Below are 15,469 nucleotides of genomic sequence, written 5' to 3'. Positions count from 1 at the left end.
CTCAGAGGAGACCTTATTGCTGTCTACAACTACCTGAAGGGAGGTTGTAGCCAGGTGGGGGTTGGTCTCTTTTCCCAGGCAACCAGCACCAGAACAAGAGGATACAGTCTCAAGGTGCACCACGGGAGGTTTAGGCTGGATGTTAGGAAGAGGTTCTTCCTAGAAAGAGTGATTGGCCATTGGAATGGGCTGCCCAGGGAGGTCGTGGAGTCACCATCACTGGAGGTGTTTAGGAAGAGACTGGATGGGGTGCCTGGTGCCATAGTTCAGTTGATTAGATGGTGTTGGATGATAGGTTGGACTTGATGATCTCTAAGGTCTCTTCCAACCTGGTTCTGTTCTGTTCGGTTCTGTTCTATTCTATTCTATTCTGTTCTATTCTATTCTATTCTATTCTATTCTGTTCTGTTTTGTTCTGTTCTATTCTGTTCTCTGCCAGGACATGACTGTGTGTTGATACCCTGCACAGAAAGCAGAGTTCACTCCTTAACAGTTCACCTTTCTTTGCCTGTAAAGTAGACAAGCTGAGTGGATTTCATTTCTAGATTGCGAAGAGAACAGTGATGATCTTTTAAGAGTGAAATTGCTATGACACGTATTATCTTTCCATTTCCAAAGGGTACCAGCTCTTCTGCTTCTAAACCAGATGGTGCCTGGTTGTTTTGTTTTATTTGTGGGTTTTGTTTGATTGTGTTTGTTTTTTGGTTTTGGTTGGTTGGGGTTTGTTTTGGGTTTTGGTTGTTTGGGGGGGCAGTTTGCTTGCTGTTTGTTTGTTTGTTTTTTTCTCAAGCTGTGTTTCTGTCTTTCTCTTTCCTTGTTAGCAAAAGTCTTGATCCCAGGAAAGGTCAGAAATCCTAGGCCTGCCTCTGACAAAAAGACAAAGGTAATTTTGGTATTTGGATGTCTACATTTCTCAGTGAAGTCTCTTAAATCTTTGAGTTTAAAATCCCTAGAGCTGTTCTCAGAGAGACACAGACATCTGGTTTATCCTAGCCTCAGGACTTTCAACTTCCTGTAACAAGGGAGTTTATTGTGGGAATCCTCTGCCTCGGTGGTCAAACAGCAGGCAGTATGTCATGAGCAGTCCTAGGTCAGGATGTCTTGCCATCCTTCCTTCTTCTATTTCCTTCTTCCTCCTTTCTGTTGCACTGGAGAAAGTCAAAAGTATTTGTGTGTATTATTCATGCTTCTGTCTCTCTGTAACCATATATTTTTCAGAGCAAAGTCAGTATCTCTCTTTTGAAGCCTTGAGCAACCAAGTCTAGTTGAGAGGTGGTCCATGGCAGGAGGGTTGGAGTACATAATCTCTAAGGTCCCATCCAACCTAAGCTGTTCTGTGATTCTATGATTCCTTTCACTGGAAATCCAATGGTATTTAGTCCTAGATATCAAATCACATTTCTTGTTAATTGAAGGGAAGATGGGCTTTGTGTTGTATTTAATCACTGGTTTGTATTTCAATTTTTCCTGCTCCCAAATTCTTTCAGTCCAGAACTGAAAATATAATATTGTGTGTCACTGGGAAGGAACTGGGGGCTCTGTCTTTGCCTCAGGAAGCAATCTTGTGAGTAGCTCAGATAACATAAGTAGAATATATCATAGGATGAGAAGTAGAAAAAGTCTACCAAATAACCCATATTAGGCAAGAGTGATCTGTGCCTTCTTTATTTGTGGGATTGCCTTATATCACCATAAAGATTCATGTAAATGATGATACTTTCTTTGAAAGGCTCATTACCATCAGTCCTGTTGTTGTTAGCAGTTCTTGTTCAGTATGTTTCTGATCAAGAAGTTATGCAAGATCAATTGTAAACAGTAATTTTGCAGCTTGGAATTTTTTTGAACTTGTGCAATGGATTTATTTCCAGAGGAGGTACTGTAGTGGTATGATTTTGCAGCATTCTTAGTGGGGATTTCCACTGAACAAAACTAAATTTTAAGAGGCTGTGAAAGACCTCCATTAAGCCTAAATTGAACAATATTCCAGTAGAGCACATACTTCATGAAAGTAGCTATATGGATGTAAAAAAGTTGTATTCTCACTTGAAATCTTTTCTCCATAATGCTTTCATTTTCAAAGTGTATACAATACTTCATTTTAAAAGATACCTACTAGTATAATCTGCTCTATTTGAACAAGGCTGTAGGGCAGACTACTTGTATTGTTTCTGTTCTCATGTGTGCTAGGGCAACTGGACTAGAACACAGGAGGTTTCACTTGAATTCAAGGAGAAACTTCTTTACTTTGAGGGTGACAGAGTACTGGAACAGGCTGCCCAGAGAGGCTGTGGAGTCTCCTTCTCTGGAGACTTCCAAAACCTGCCTGGTTGCGTTCCTGTGCAACCTTGATCTAGATATACCTGCATTAGCAGGGGGTGTTGATCTAGATGATCTCCAGAGGTCCTTTCCAACCCCTATGAATCTATGATTCCATGATCATTATGTGAGTGTGTGAATTATTTGGAAACCATTCACAGAGAACAGTTCTCAATGATACACCATTAAGTGCAGTTCTGCATGTGTTTGTCCTTGTTCTGGTACTATTTAGTATTCTCACTGACAGCTTGGATGAAAGGTTAGAAAGTACACTTAATAAATGCTTAGAGCAAAACAAGCATGTTGGAAGCAAGGAGATGAACACAACCTTCATAAAGTAGCAGAGCAGCTTAGAAAACATCATCTTTCCAGACGCTCAATTAGAACAAATGCAGAACTGTACATGGAGCTCAATGTAATAAGCTGCACATAAATACAAATGGGAAACAACTGGCCAAGCAGCAGTTCTGCAGTAAAGACCCAGTGTCATAATAATCACAAGCTGAGCGTGCCCCAGTGATGTGCTACTGCAAACAAGGCCAACACTATTATGTGCTATAGGAAGGGGAGTAATTAAGCATAAAATGTAATTATTTTGTTCTTCTGCTAATGAGGCCGCAGTGGAAGAGCTTTACCCACTTGTCAGAGCTGCAGTTCAGGTAGGACCCCACAAGACAGCAAACAGGGCACAAAGTTCTAAAACACATGGGTCTTGAAGGAAAGGTTGAGAGGGCTTGTTTAGTCTAGAAAAGAGAGGAGGAAAGGAAGGTATGATAGCAGCCTTTCTATAGCAATGAGTGACTCTAAAGAGGAAAAATAACTGCTGTGTATCTGTCAGTACAGGAAAGCAGTAATAGGCTTAAATATCAACAAGGATGATTTAATATAACCATCAGGGAAAGTGGACTTCTGGAATAGGTGGTTTAGGGGGGAATTTGTGGAAACTTCCGCCTTGCAGATGTTTAACAAAAGGTTAGAGAGACATCAGCAGTGGTCCAGGAATGGGGAGGGAGATCTCTCAAATAATCTTCTAGCCCTATTCCTTTAGTGATTTTTTATCTATGTGATAATGCTCATGCTAATCACTTTTCATGCAAAAAGTATTTTAGATACATCCAAAGAATTTCAGAGTATGTAACATAAAACTTAGTATTAGTTCTGGAATTTATTGCATGATTTCCATATTAAAATCAGATGGGAGCAATTAATACTGTGTCAGTATTGATTGAAATTATTGGGGTCTAATGGCTTTGTGTATGGTCTTTGTGAATAAATAGGTGAACACAGTCAGATACCTGTGGTAGGATACCAAGCACTCAATTGTAGCAACAGGAAAGTATGGTCTTTAGTCTACTTGTAGTCCATGGAAAAAGATGGGCATCTTTTAGAGATTACCCAAGGAGTGGGTGAAGGACCCTCCAGAGGTACATCTGGTTTTCACCTTTTCTGCAGCAAATATATATTAGAGGTGTATTCTTGGTCTTTCCTTTTCTCAGTCTGTGATACCAAAAGTTTGGTTTTCTGAGAACCAAAGTGTTTGTACTTCACAGAGGGCTATCTGGAAAAACTGCAATTGTCAGGAAATCAGAGTAGATAGTGTAGTGGTGTTTTCTGACCCTTGGTTCTATGAAGCCTATTCAATGAGTTGTTTATGAAGAATCAACAGTTGTTATGATTAATAGTTCAAGACATATTGGGCATTACTAATATCTGTTAGAGAGAATTCTACACCAGACTTACATAAACCATTTTATTAATCTCCTGGATTCTTTTAATCATTTATCCTCTAAATGGTTTACTTTGTATCTTGTGTACAGTGGGTGTGAGAGGCAATGCAGTATTTTTAGCCAGAAAATTGTCTATAAAAATTATTCTTCACAAAGGAAATATTTTAATGAAGGTTTTAAAGTGCTAAGGTACTGGACACCGAAAAGGAAAATGAGTAGTATTTTTAAAATAATGGTATGTTTAATCCTGTATAACATTTTAGGAACTATGCAGTATAAGACACCTTTCTTCATCCTAAGTATCCTGTGGCTAGAAGAGAGACTGTACACTTTATCCCCAATCTGTTAATTATGAAACATATGATGCTATTGCCTGGTTGAACAAAACAAAACAAAACAAAACAAGAAGAAAAAAAAAGAAAGAAAAAAAGTCTCACTTGCAGGGCTTTTTAAACATTGGAAGTACACTCCAGCAACCACTGATGACTAGTTATTGTTCCTTTTGTCAACAGGCAAGATGAAGGAGGTTCTGGCAGCTTACCATGTCCCGGGCTCTGCAGAGTTAAGTGAGAAGTGCGCCCATGTGCTAGCATGCATCACATCGCCTCTTGGGTCTGAAGTGCCAGAAGGATCCCAGCGCTGCAGACTAAGACGGCTCTGAGCACCTCAGTACCCCGTTTCTGACAGAACCCAGGGATGGCAAACTTACATACCAGTATTACCTGTCTGGGGCAGGTTTAATTTTATAAATTACAACCATAAACTCTATGAGTTTCTAGAACATATTTGTGCTGTTGAGGATGATCTGCTCAGATGAACAGTTTTGCGTCCATCAGAGAGACAGGTTCTTCTGCTGGACCAGAAGATGACAGTGGACTATATATTGTAACTAATAGCATTTGTAGCATCTCCTAGTGCAAATAATTGAAGAAAAGGTTGCAAGAAAATCCTGTAGGGAATAAGATATGCTTTGTTTCAATCTAAAATTTTTTAGAATGCTTTGGTTTTTTTTTAAAGATAACCACTTTTACATAACACTATGTATGCGGTCTATGTGCAGCTCTTCACAGTGGCTATCTGTATTCCAGAACTGATGAATTCCTTGTGAGAGACCTGAGCTATTTTAGATTTGTGATGAATCCCTAAAATCATCATCTAGTATCATCAAATGCTAGAAGGGAAAAGTTCCAGGGCTCTTACTTGACTAGATTGGTGAGACACTGGAACAGGTTGCCCAGGGAGGTGGTGGAAGCCTCATCTCTGGAGGTTTTTAAGGCCAAGCTGGATGTGGCTTTGAGCAACCTGATCTAGTGTATGGTGTCCCTGCCCATGGGGGTTGGAACTAGATGATCCTCCAGGTCCCTGCCAACCCTAACAATTCTGTGATTCTGTGATCTCCAATTACTTCCTGTTGGTGTCTGAAAGGAGGAGGAAAGGGCAGGAAGTAGAAATTAAATACATTAAAAAATACATTGCATTTCTTGTTTGGCATATGCACCTGTCCCACTGTATGTTTGATCTAATAGCCAAGGGAAGAGAAGGCTAAGTTAGCCTTCCTCACGTGAAAGGTCCGTGGCTTGGGGCAGTATTTGCTAATTTTGTCTGTTAAGTAGCTATAGAAAAGAAGGAACATGTCTATGCCCCACCATATGTGAAAAGGACATACTTGCCATTCCTTGATTTCTTTTTGCTCTTTCAAAAATTAAAGTGCACGTTTTATGGAATGCTGTAGCCTGTGGTCTCTTTACATTTGCTTAGTGAGATCCTTTCAGCAAGATGGTTCCCATTACATTGTAACTGCATGATGACCACAGCTTTGGGCCTGTATAATAAAGATCTAAATTCAAAATTTTGTTTCTCACGATTTTCTCTCCTCTTTTTGTTGTACCTACAAGTCTTTGATTGGAATCCTGCTTACTATTGATCACTGTTTAGAATAAGATTTGGGGAAAACTGTTAAGAGAGGAAGGTAGTTGTATGGTTGGACCTTCCTTTAACATCATTAGAACAGGCAAAGGGGTAGGAAATGTTAGCAAACAAATAGTGATGCTTAAATTCAATTTGCACGTGAGACCTCAGGGCATTAAGGAGATCAGGAACTTTGCATCCTGGATTTAAGGCTACACTAAAGTATTTGACATCTGGTCTCTATTAATTAGTAATCCTGGCAAGGTATAGGAGGAAAAAGCTGCAGAAAAGCTGAGTCTAAGCTGGCTTTGATTTGTTGTGTATGATACATTATGCTGAACATATGTACACCAGAATTTAAAAGCCACTTGGACTCTTTCTCCTTCCCCCTTCTTATTTTCTTCTTCAAAGACAAACTTTTAAGCTATAAAAATATTCTTCATGTAGCAATTAAGTTTGTGTGAGCAAAGACTGCACATTGCATTTCTAAAATTAATGAGATCCTGACAAGGTTACACTGGTTGTGCTGCATTATGGGCAGAACTTTGTCCTGCTGACACTCTGGTTAGCTTATAGCAAACATCTGAGGTCATGTCTACAGAGCATCCCTGTACTTTGAAACCTCTTAGTCAAGCATCACTCTCATCCTGTGTCTTACGTAGCTGCGTGTGTATGGATGGCAGAGTGCTCACTGCTGTGAAGTCCATACCAGTGCACTTGAAGATGAATGGGGTCAGACAACAGCATCTCAAGGCAGTTAATGCAGTTTGCTGATCAATTTAAGCTAATCTAAGGCTGCACTCCTGCTCCCAAGGGTCAGTCCCATCTTCTCCTTTTGCCCCACTTACACCTACCCGCTATCTCTCTCAATATCTGCACACCTTTGAGACTTCCTGGTCTGGCTGAAAACGTCCTCCTTGTGAGTGTAGCACTTGTGCCAGGTGTTCAGTCTGACACCAGGAAGTGGGTGAGAACAAACATCTTTTTATCAGCAGCCTAGTTTTAGGTCAGCTTACACTGGTGAAGGAACATACCTTCAGATCCATCTAACAGTCAATTAACTAATCTTGCTGCCTAAACTTTTTATTTAACCACATCATTTTCTTATGACTACAAATAAGAAGTATTCCTTGATTCAGTGCAATGAAAATAAAGCACTGAAGTTAACTAAATTAATCTGAAAAAATAAAAGAGTAACACCTTTAAAATTATGCACTCAGTGGCAGTATTTGAGATACAAGAAAAATCCATTGCCCTGAAAGGAATGCATTCCTGCCATTCAAATTACTGTGAAGATCAGAACTTTCCCAGAAAAACAGCAGTGAAAGCTGGGTGCCATAGCAGCTCTAGGGCAAGTGTAAGTCTCCTTTTTTCTATTAATTTGGTGTAAGCTCACCATGTGTCCAGCTGGACCCACCAGAACGGTAGATGCTTGAGCTTGACCATGGCACCATTTGAATTTGAATGTCAAAAAGAATTGTGCCAAGAGCAGGGCCTGTTTTGAAGAAACAGCTTTTTGTCTGTAGTATAACACAGGCTGCTGGAAGCTCAACTATCCTGTTGGGTGAACTTTTCTGACAAGATGTGTGACTGTTGCCCATCTGTTGAAGGAGTGATTAAAAAACAAAGCATAACAAAATGGGGAAACCTCCCAGCACTCCAGTAAGGGCAGAGGTTGCATCTTTTTATTCTTTGGATGAATTGCCCTTTGAGAAGCCTCCCCATGCTTTCCCTTGGCATCGGGACAAGGCCTTCTTTGTGAAGGGACATGAATATGGAGAGACCTGCAGCGCACCCCTCACTTCAGTCAGCTTCAAAGGAAAGTTTCAGAAGTCATTGTTTTCTGGCAACTTTAAATGTCTGAACTGAGGCAGTGCTGTCTTTACAAACAGTAGTAGCAGGCCTTGATGACTTGGAGCAATTCAGTATTTGCACAATTAGAACAAATAATTAATGTGAACTACAGGTTTAGCAGCCAAGAGCACTGGTTTTCCTGACTGAATGAAGTATGTGAATATGTAGTTCACGTTCAAATAAGATGGTCTTAAGTCATTTCCTTGGCAGACAATAATCCATTCCAAGAGTAAGAACATCTGTTCAGGGCCCAGACCTGAAATAAATAGTAGGTTTAGAAACAGATCTTTTGTTCAGTGTTGTTTGGTTATTAGGTATCTAAGAAAAAGTTGGTTGTTCAGGTCACATCTGGGCTTTTGGTGACAAAGTATGAACATGTCTCTGCTGTAGCTGACCACACCAAATCTTACCTGTAACTGCAGTTCTGTTCCTGCTGCCACTCTGCATTGCTGTGTTGGCATGGGCTTTTATAAATACCAGCTTGCTTTGGATTGCTTACATTTACATTCTTTTGGGTTTTAACTATGTGTGCATGTACATGCTGCTGTTGATTCATACTATTCATACAAGGTAGACCCCAATAGCTGGCTATCATATTATCATTTAGTTATTTCTCAAAAAATCCCTAGTTTTTGAGAAACAATGACCATATTTCACAAGCAATTATCTGTCTTGCCTTTTAAATTCTTTGCTTGCAGCCTTCATCTAGAAATCTCCAAACACTTGTCAAATACTAAATAAGGGAGTCTTACAGAAACTTCCAGCCAGCATACATTTTATTCTAATGTATAGGTAGATGAGCCAAGCTACTGGAGAGCTAAGTAATTTCATTAATATTTTACAAGAAGTTATTGCACTGCAACCAACAGTAAACAAAACTAATGATAAATCTATAAGGGAGTCAAGATCTTTAAAAGTTATCAGTATGATTAGTATGTTGTGTTTGCCTTCTATGCAAAGAGAGACCTTCTGTCAGAAGCTTCACTTCACCTCAGCTTCTTCAAGAGCTCTATACCTGTCCCCATTCTGTCTTGTAAGAAACAATTAAGTTGCATTACTCCATTTGATAACCTTAGCTGCTTCACCAGAATTGCTGAAGGGTCGTTTTTGTAGTTTGTGTTGAGTCCTTTGCCAGTTTCAAGGCTATTTTCTTCCCTGGATTGGCTGGCACCTTTCCTTCCTAACAATAAATGATGCTCTTGAGGTTTTGTCTGGTTTTGAGATTGGTCTTCTGTGATGAAGTCAGGGAGAGAACACACTCCTGGGTACACTGCAAAGAAGGAGAGTTTCTGTGTTGCATCACTGGGCTCTGCACAATTCCCTCTATAGGTGGTGATGCGAAGCCACTCCATGTTTTGAGACAGGAGCTGCAGAGTTAATGAAAACTGTAACTGTTGTCACTGTTTTCTTAAACCTCAGGACAGAGATGGAAGTTGAAGTGATGGGTAGAAATAACAGCACTTGTAACGGACAATAATGACTCTGACTGGGAAAACTCTGTCTACACAAAGAACTTGCACAGATAGGTGGCCAAACACTCTCTGACAAACTTGAGTATTGAACTACTGAAGTCAGAGAATTGCAGAGCAGCATTGAAAGTGGAGAATGTGCCATTAACACCAGTTCTGCTTTCCACCAAGGCTCCCTATTGCCAGCACAGAGCTTTAAAGTATTTTCTCTTTTTGTTATTTTGAATAAGCAGGAAAAAAAACAGTTTGAAGAAAGTTGCCACCTTCCATCTGACAGGAAAATAAGTAGTTTCAGTATTACATCAAAATAGCTGAATTAAATGTTCCTGAATTTAGAAGCAAGGGGCAGAGGCTGCTGACAGCTGTGGGAGCCATGCCCTGCCTGACCATCCTGTAGGATGCTGCATCCAGACCTACTGGGAGGAAGAAGGCACTGCCCACCTATGGCCCCACAAGGCACATTTCATGGCAGATGAGCTTTGGCATGACAGGGAAAGTTTTTTTCTACCTCTTTGGTATCCCTGGGGACAGCACAGCCATCATAGTGGTAGCAAGCAATGGATGGCAACTGAACCGAAGCTAGATGTATTGGCAATATGCTGACATTTTAAAAGCAATAATGAATTACTAAATTCCCAAGGAGTGTGTGATGGATTCCCTGTCAGTGGGAATACTTAAGCTTCATAACCTCTCAAAGGCTGGTGATGTCCCAGTGCAGGTAGAAGCGTTGTGTTTGACGTGTACTGTTACTAACATGTGCACTGTGGAAGATCAGAAAGACTTCTGACCTGGTGATCAAAGTGACCTTGAGTTCCCTGTTATCTAAGCACAGATACCTCTAACAGCTACTACCCTCACTTTACTTCAGTAATCACCTAATGCTTATGCAGTAGAGGTCATGCTTGTTTCCATATGAAGCTGCAAGTGCAGAGCTCTAACCGTCAGTGGATGTCAGAGAAATAGCATTTTCAGTTGTACCTGTGGTAGTCAGCCAAACAATTATGTTTTCCTTAAAATCCCAAATATGTAAGTTCTGACTGAACAAAATAAATCCCTGACTCTTATTTAGGCACAAAACTTCCCATTAAAACATGCTAAAGTGGAAAATTAGAAAGCAAATATTTGAAACTCTTTTACCTATTGCCTTCAGTAAAATTCTGGGTGCTCACTACAACACTGCTTACTTGTTTGTGTACAAGATGCTTGGTTGTGAAGAAATAGCCAAAAATGTATGTAAGACCCAGATCAGATTCTTATCATAGATGTGCTGTAAGACTTGTCAGTGTCTTACAAATTTGGACAGTTTCAGGAATTCTCCTCCCAACAGCTTTATGTATTTTTATCACATTTTATCAGGTGAATTTACAATCAATATCTTTACAAGACCCAGATGTGGATCTGCTGTTTAGTTTATTTTTGGGGATGTTATTATTGTTCATCAACAAAAGAACTGCAAAATACGTATCAGAATGTAAAAGTGAGTCCAGGTTAGCTAAGGCAGAGACCTTCGTGATTTCTGGCTATGAGACCCTGTCTGTGCCATATGTGCACCCTTGCTCCTCAGAAGTGGGAACAGTGGGTCTGAAGTTTCTCTGATGAAAGTGCTGCCCTGCACACAATTGTGCTTAGTGCTACATAGCCCATGTGAGGTGCTAAGCACCTTGGCTTTGTTTCGTTTGGGGCAGACCCGGAGGAACAGGCTCTCTCAAGTCAAGCTACCTGTTGAAAAAGATGGGACCTATCATTTATGTTTGCTGAAAGAGCTCCTTTGGACAGCAGGGCAAGCAGGAATGGCCTCCTGCATAAGTAAAACGATCCCTCCAAAACTTGGAACAGTTATTGACATCTCTATCTGGAAGACACTCAAAGAAAAAAAAAAATTCTTTTTCAGTGTGTGTATTCTGTGCATCAGCCAGTGCTTTTCCCATAGGCATTCTAACACCCTCCCCATGTTTCCCACAGTGTCAGAGTATGAGAAAGTCTTGTTAGTTCACCTTTGAAATCTTCATCATTTCTTCACTCACTATTGCAGTATGACTTCACATAATGATTTCAAGTAGTGTTGCAATTAAGAAGAGAACAGAATATTCTTAGCTGTTAAGGGAATCTCCAAGGAGAAGGATATTCATTCCCATTCCAGCTCCACTTCTCAGGGAGTTTTACAATCAGCTTCTGCAAGCAGTAGTGGAGCAGTGATTCATTGTTAAGGCACAGTCCATCCCATCTCCAGACCAGAACATTAGATTTCCCAAATACCACAATTTATAAAATGTAGTCAGTGATGAAGCTCCATTTTTTATGCTGTCTTTATTATTTTCAGCAGGGTTCTTTAAGATTTGCCAATCCAGTTTTCCCTTCTTTATTCATAGGCATAAATTCAGGAGCCCCACGCAACATGCATTGGGAGATGAATCAAAGCAGTTTTGGAATGCATTGTGTCACAAAGGCGATCAACAGGAGAACGTATACATAGCAAATGAGTTCTGTAATTAATTGCTTCCCAGATCCTGGGCCCTTCTTGCATGTAATCACTTTGTTATCTCTTCATGTAGTACTACAGAGTATGTGCCTACACTGTTGTGTAGGAGATACTCATGCTAAGAATTACAGACTGAATTTCTGTAATTCAATTGCCTCTTAAAGTCCTTGACAAAACTTGCATAAACTTCTGTGGGACCAAAGCTTGGTTCAGGACAGTAAATATGGATCAGTGCACTGCAGAGATACAAACTGCTATGCAGAAAATCACAGTTCTTCACCAAATACAGAAGCCCTTGTCTACCTCATGATGACATCCCTGTGTAACCGGAACTAGCTGTGGGCCAGTGTAGGCTCAGAAATTCAAGGGAGCAAAGTGTGTCCTGGATGATGGAGAGAGCTGTGTTGTGTGAGTCTGTTCAGCAACACAGCAGTTTCTTCCCCGATATAAGTCAATGGGAATCAATTAATCCTAAACATTCAAGGCTAGCAGCAATTGAACACAAAAGAAAGAAGAACCACGGACAGAAATACAGAATGGCACAGTGCATTTTGCTGAAATAATTAAATTTCTAGTATTTCAAAAACTTAAATGGAAAACTCAGTTATCATCTTACATTTTGCTTCCAGCAGTTTCAGGGACACACTAGCCTCTGATACCAAACAAGAGCTCACTTGTCCCCTAAAATTCCTGGCCTCTAGTCAAGAAATAGAATGAAAAATAATAGAAACACATAAAAAGAGAGGATGCTTCTTCAGCAATGATAGCACTTAAAATGAGAAATGCTGCCATTTGGGCTTGGAAAGGCAACTTCAAATTCAGTAACATGTTTACCTGGCTCAGTCCCCTGTGGGTCCTTCCTCCATCCTTGCTGTGTTTCTCTTTGTGCACAGTAAAGCTAAAGCCAAGCTTTGAGTCATGGCTGTGCAATGAAGCTGGAGTCAATGACCAGTTTTGCTTCATTGTGGCAAAGCTGTGTATAACCTTTCAGGGCAATTGGCCAGTGCAGAACCAGTGTTAAGTGTGTGGCCACCTTTGATCTTTTGATGCACACTCTGAGCAAAATGTCTGCCATGTTCCAGGGTAATCAAGGAGGAATAACTGAGGTCAGAGCTCCAGAAAAGCATTCTGATGTAGATAGCTGGGAAGTGCGAATCACGCAGCTTTCAAATGCAGATGAATAAGGCCTTGTAATAAAGCTTTGCTTCAGCCTTAGACTTTTCAAATTATTAAATAATATAAAAAATACAAATTCTTCACTGCTTTCTTTCCTACCACATGCCCAGTTACATATAATTCCAGTCAGCTTAACTCTTTCATCTGTCTCCTTATAAAGCCCAGGTTGTTAGGGTCTATTTCACACTTATTTCAGAGCATCATTTTAAGAATCACACCTGCTTTAAGCATGCTTTTCAATGGCAGTTTTATGTTCTTACTGGTGAGGACTGTCACTTAGGTAGGTTTAAGAGTAGTACTCTGCTACTTATGGCACTTTATATGCACAAGGTGTTCCCAGGGCAGCTTGTGCCCCTCCCTGGTTAGGGGCAGGGTGGTGGGTTGTATGTATCTTTCCCAGTTGCAGCTCTTGCTACCTTTTCCCCTCACTGGGCCCAGGAGCAAGCAGTATGTCCCGATGTGCTTTCCAAGAGCTAAAGGGATGAAGCAGAACCCAAGAGCTGGGTTGTTGCTGCTGCAGACTCCAGACGGGAGGGATCTTTGGCAGCATTCCTCGGGCTCTGCGTGAAGGCAAAGGGAGCCAATTACTAGCTAAATGAAATTATATATTGAGTCAAAGTTTAGACAAGACAGAGTAACTGATTGTGTTCTTTGGGAGACTTGAATAAAAACACCTCTCAAAAGGGGTCTTACTCAAGAGCAAGGGCTGTTTGCCCAGGTACAGTTTCCCTCTGGCTGATGTAAATCTAGTGCATATTTTTTTCATCTTCTCAGAATCAAAGTGACTTCAGACGTGTTTGCTTTCCCTTTGCATTTTCCTGGCTCTCTTCCCCCAACTTGCAGAGTGGCCCAAGGCGTCCAGCGCCACTTGGAAGTGGGTCATTTCCCGAGGATCCTGCGCTCCTCCGTTCCCCGCCGCGGGCGGCCCATGCACCGGCGGCGACCGGGAGGGCGGTAGCGTGCGGCAGCTGGGGCTGGGGAAAGGCTCCGGCAACTGGTGGCAGTTTTTCCTCGGAGCCACCACGGGAGGGAGCCCCTGATCAGTCCCGCCGCCTTCAACAACAGCCTCCGCAGCCCGGGACCGCGTAAGCGAGCTGCTCGGAAGATTTGCAGGCTGAAGCCGTCATTCTCGTTCATTTCTGCCCGTCCTCGCAGAGCTATGCTTTCCCACTCGACACTATTGCAAATGAAAGAGGAAAAGCGAGTCTAGGGGGTTGGTGGATTTCTAACCAGCTTGGAACGTCAGAGGGCCGGGGCGGACAGGCAGACTTGCTGCTTTCGTGCTCCTGTCGTCTGAGAAAGCCTTTCACAGAGCAACAAAAAAAGGAGGGGGGGGGTTTGTGAGAAATATTGAAAAAATAAACAGCAAAATGTCATTTCGAATCTAGCCCTATATTTTACGGCCCTTCGTATCATTGTTCCCCTGGGAAACGGCATATTGTCCTGCAATGACCATTACCGGGTTTGTTGCAGAAATTTTCAGCATTCTTCAGGATTCAGCTGCAGCTGAGCCCATCCGCAGGCTGCCCAGCAGAAAGCAAACACCCGCACACGTCTCTGAACACTGGAGCTGGGTCTGGGAATTAGCAGCTAACTAAGGGATTAGCTTTTATGTCTGGGCACTGGTGCGTTCACAGCACTTGCTACTTGAACCAGGCTGTGTGGTTAGGCAGGGAGAAATAGCTCAATGCAGAAACCAAGCCAAAAAGTAGGTAAAGTAGCCTGAAGCTTGCTGTAGCCGTGTACAGGGTGTGCCTGAGAGCCCTAGGCTTCAAGCTCTATCTCCACTTCAGCAGTCAAACCTGATGTGGGAGTTTGCTGCGTGATTCAAGAAACAAAGGTGCTTTACTATCAGGACAGCTTAGCCCAAGTAGAGCTGTGCACAAACCCAGCTGCTAACCATTTCCACTGTTTTTGAGCAGCACGGTCACAACTGGTTTGGCATCATACTGTGCAGATGTAGCTTGACCAAAGATCCTGTTTTGACCATGGATCTTTGTATGGCAAGAACGTAAAATGGCATTGGCCAGTAAAAGGTTAAATTGACCTTTGGGGTGGTCTGTAAAGGAAGACTGAGAAGGGATGTGAAGCCAAATCCTTCAACTCTCTGTGATGCCACAAAACTATGCAGTGGTTGCAGATCACACAAACACTTAGGGAGCATTTGAAAATGAGCAGACACTCCCTGAAGCAAGGACTATGGATGTGTGTAGAGAACTTTTATTGTCTCCTTGTTATCTGTGTGAAGAGTTGGAGGTGGGGATGGGAGGGAAATTACTGTACACAGCTGGTCACACTAGAAAAGAGAAAAGCAACTTGTCTGAAAGAGAAACTGTATCTTATCTTCACACAGGCTGAGGACCTTCGTGCTTGAGGAAGTAGAAGTCAGTGTGAATACTCAAATGGGGCAAGCTGTAATGTTAGCAGTGAAATAAAATGCTGCAGTCAGGCAGCGACAAGAATGTGGGTCCCCTGCATGCCAGCTAGCAACTGTCCGTGTTTTCAGGCAAGATTCAATCCAAACAACAGACCATTCAGTT

This window comes from Dryobates pubescens, chromosome 6 (genome assembly GCF_014839835.1).
Source record: "Dryobates pubescens isolate bDryPub1 chromosome 6, bDryPub1.pri, whole genome shotgun sequence".
Taxonomy (NCBI): domain Eukaryota; kingdom Metazoa; phylum Chordata; class Aves; order Piciformes; family Picidae; genus Dryobates; species Dryobates pubescens.
This window is presented reverse-complemented; position numbering follows the sequence as displayed.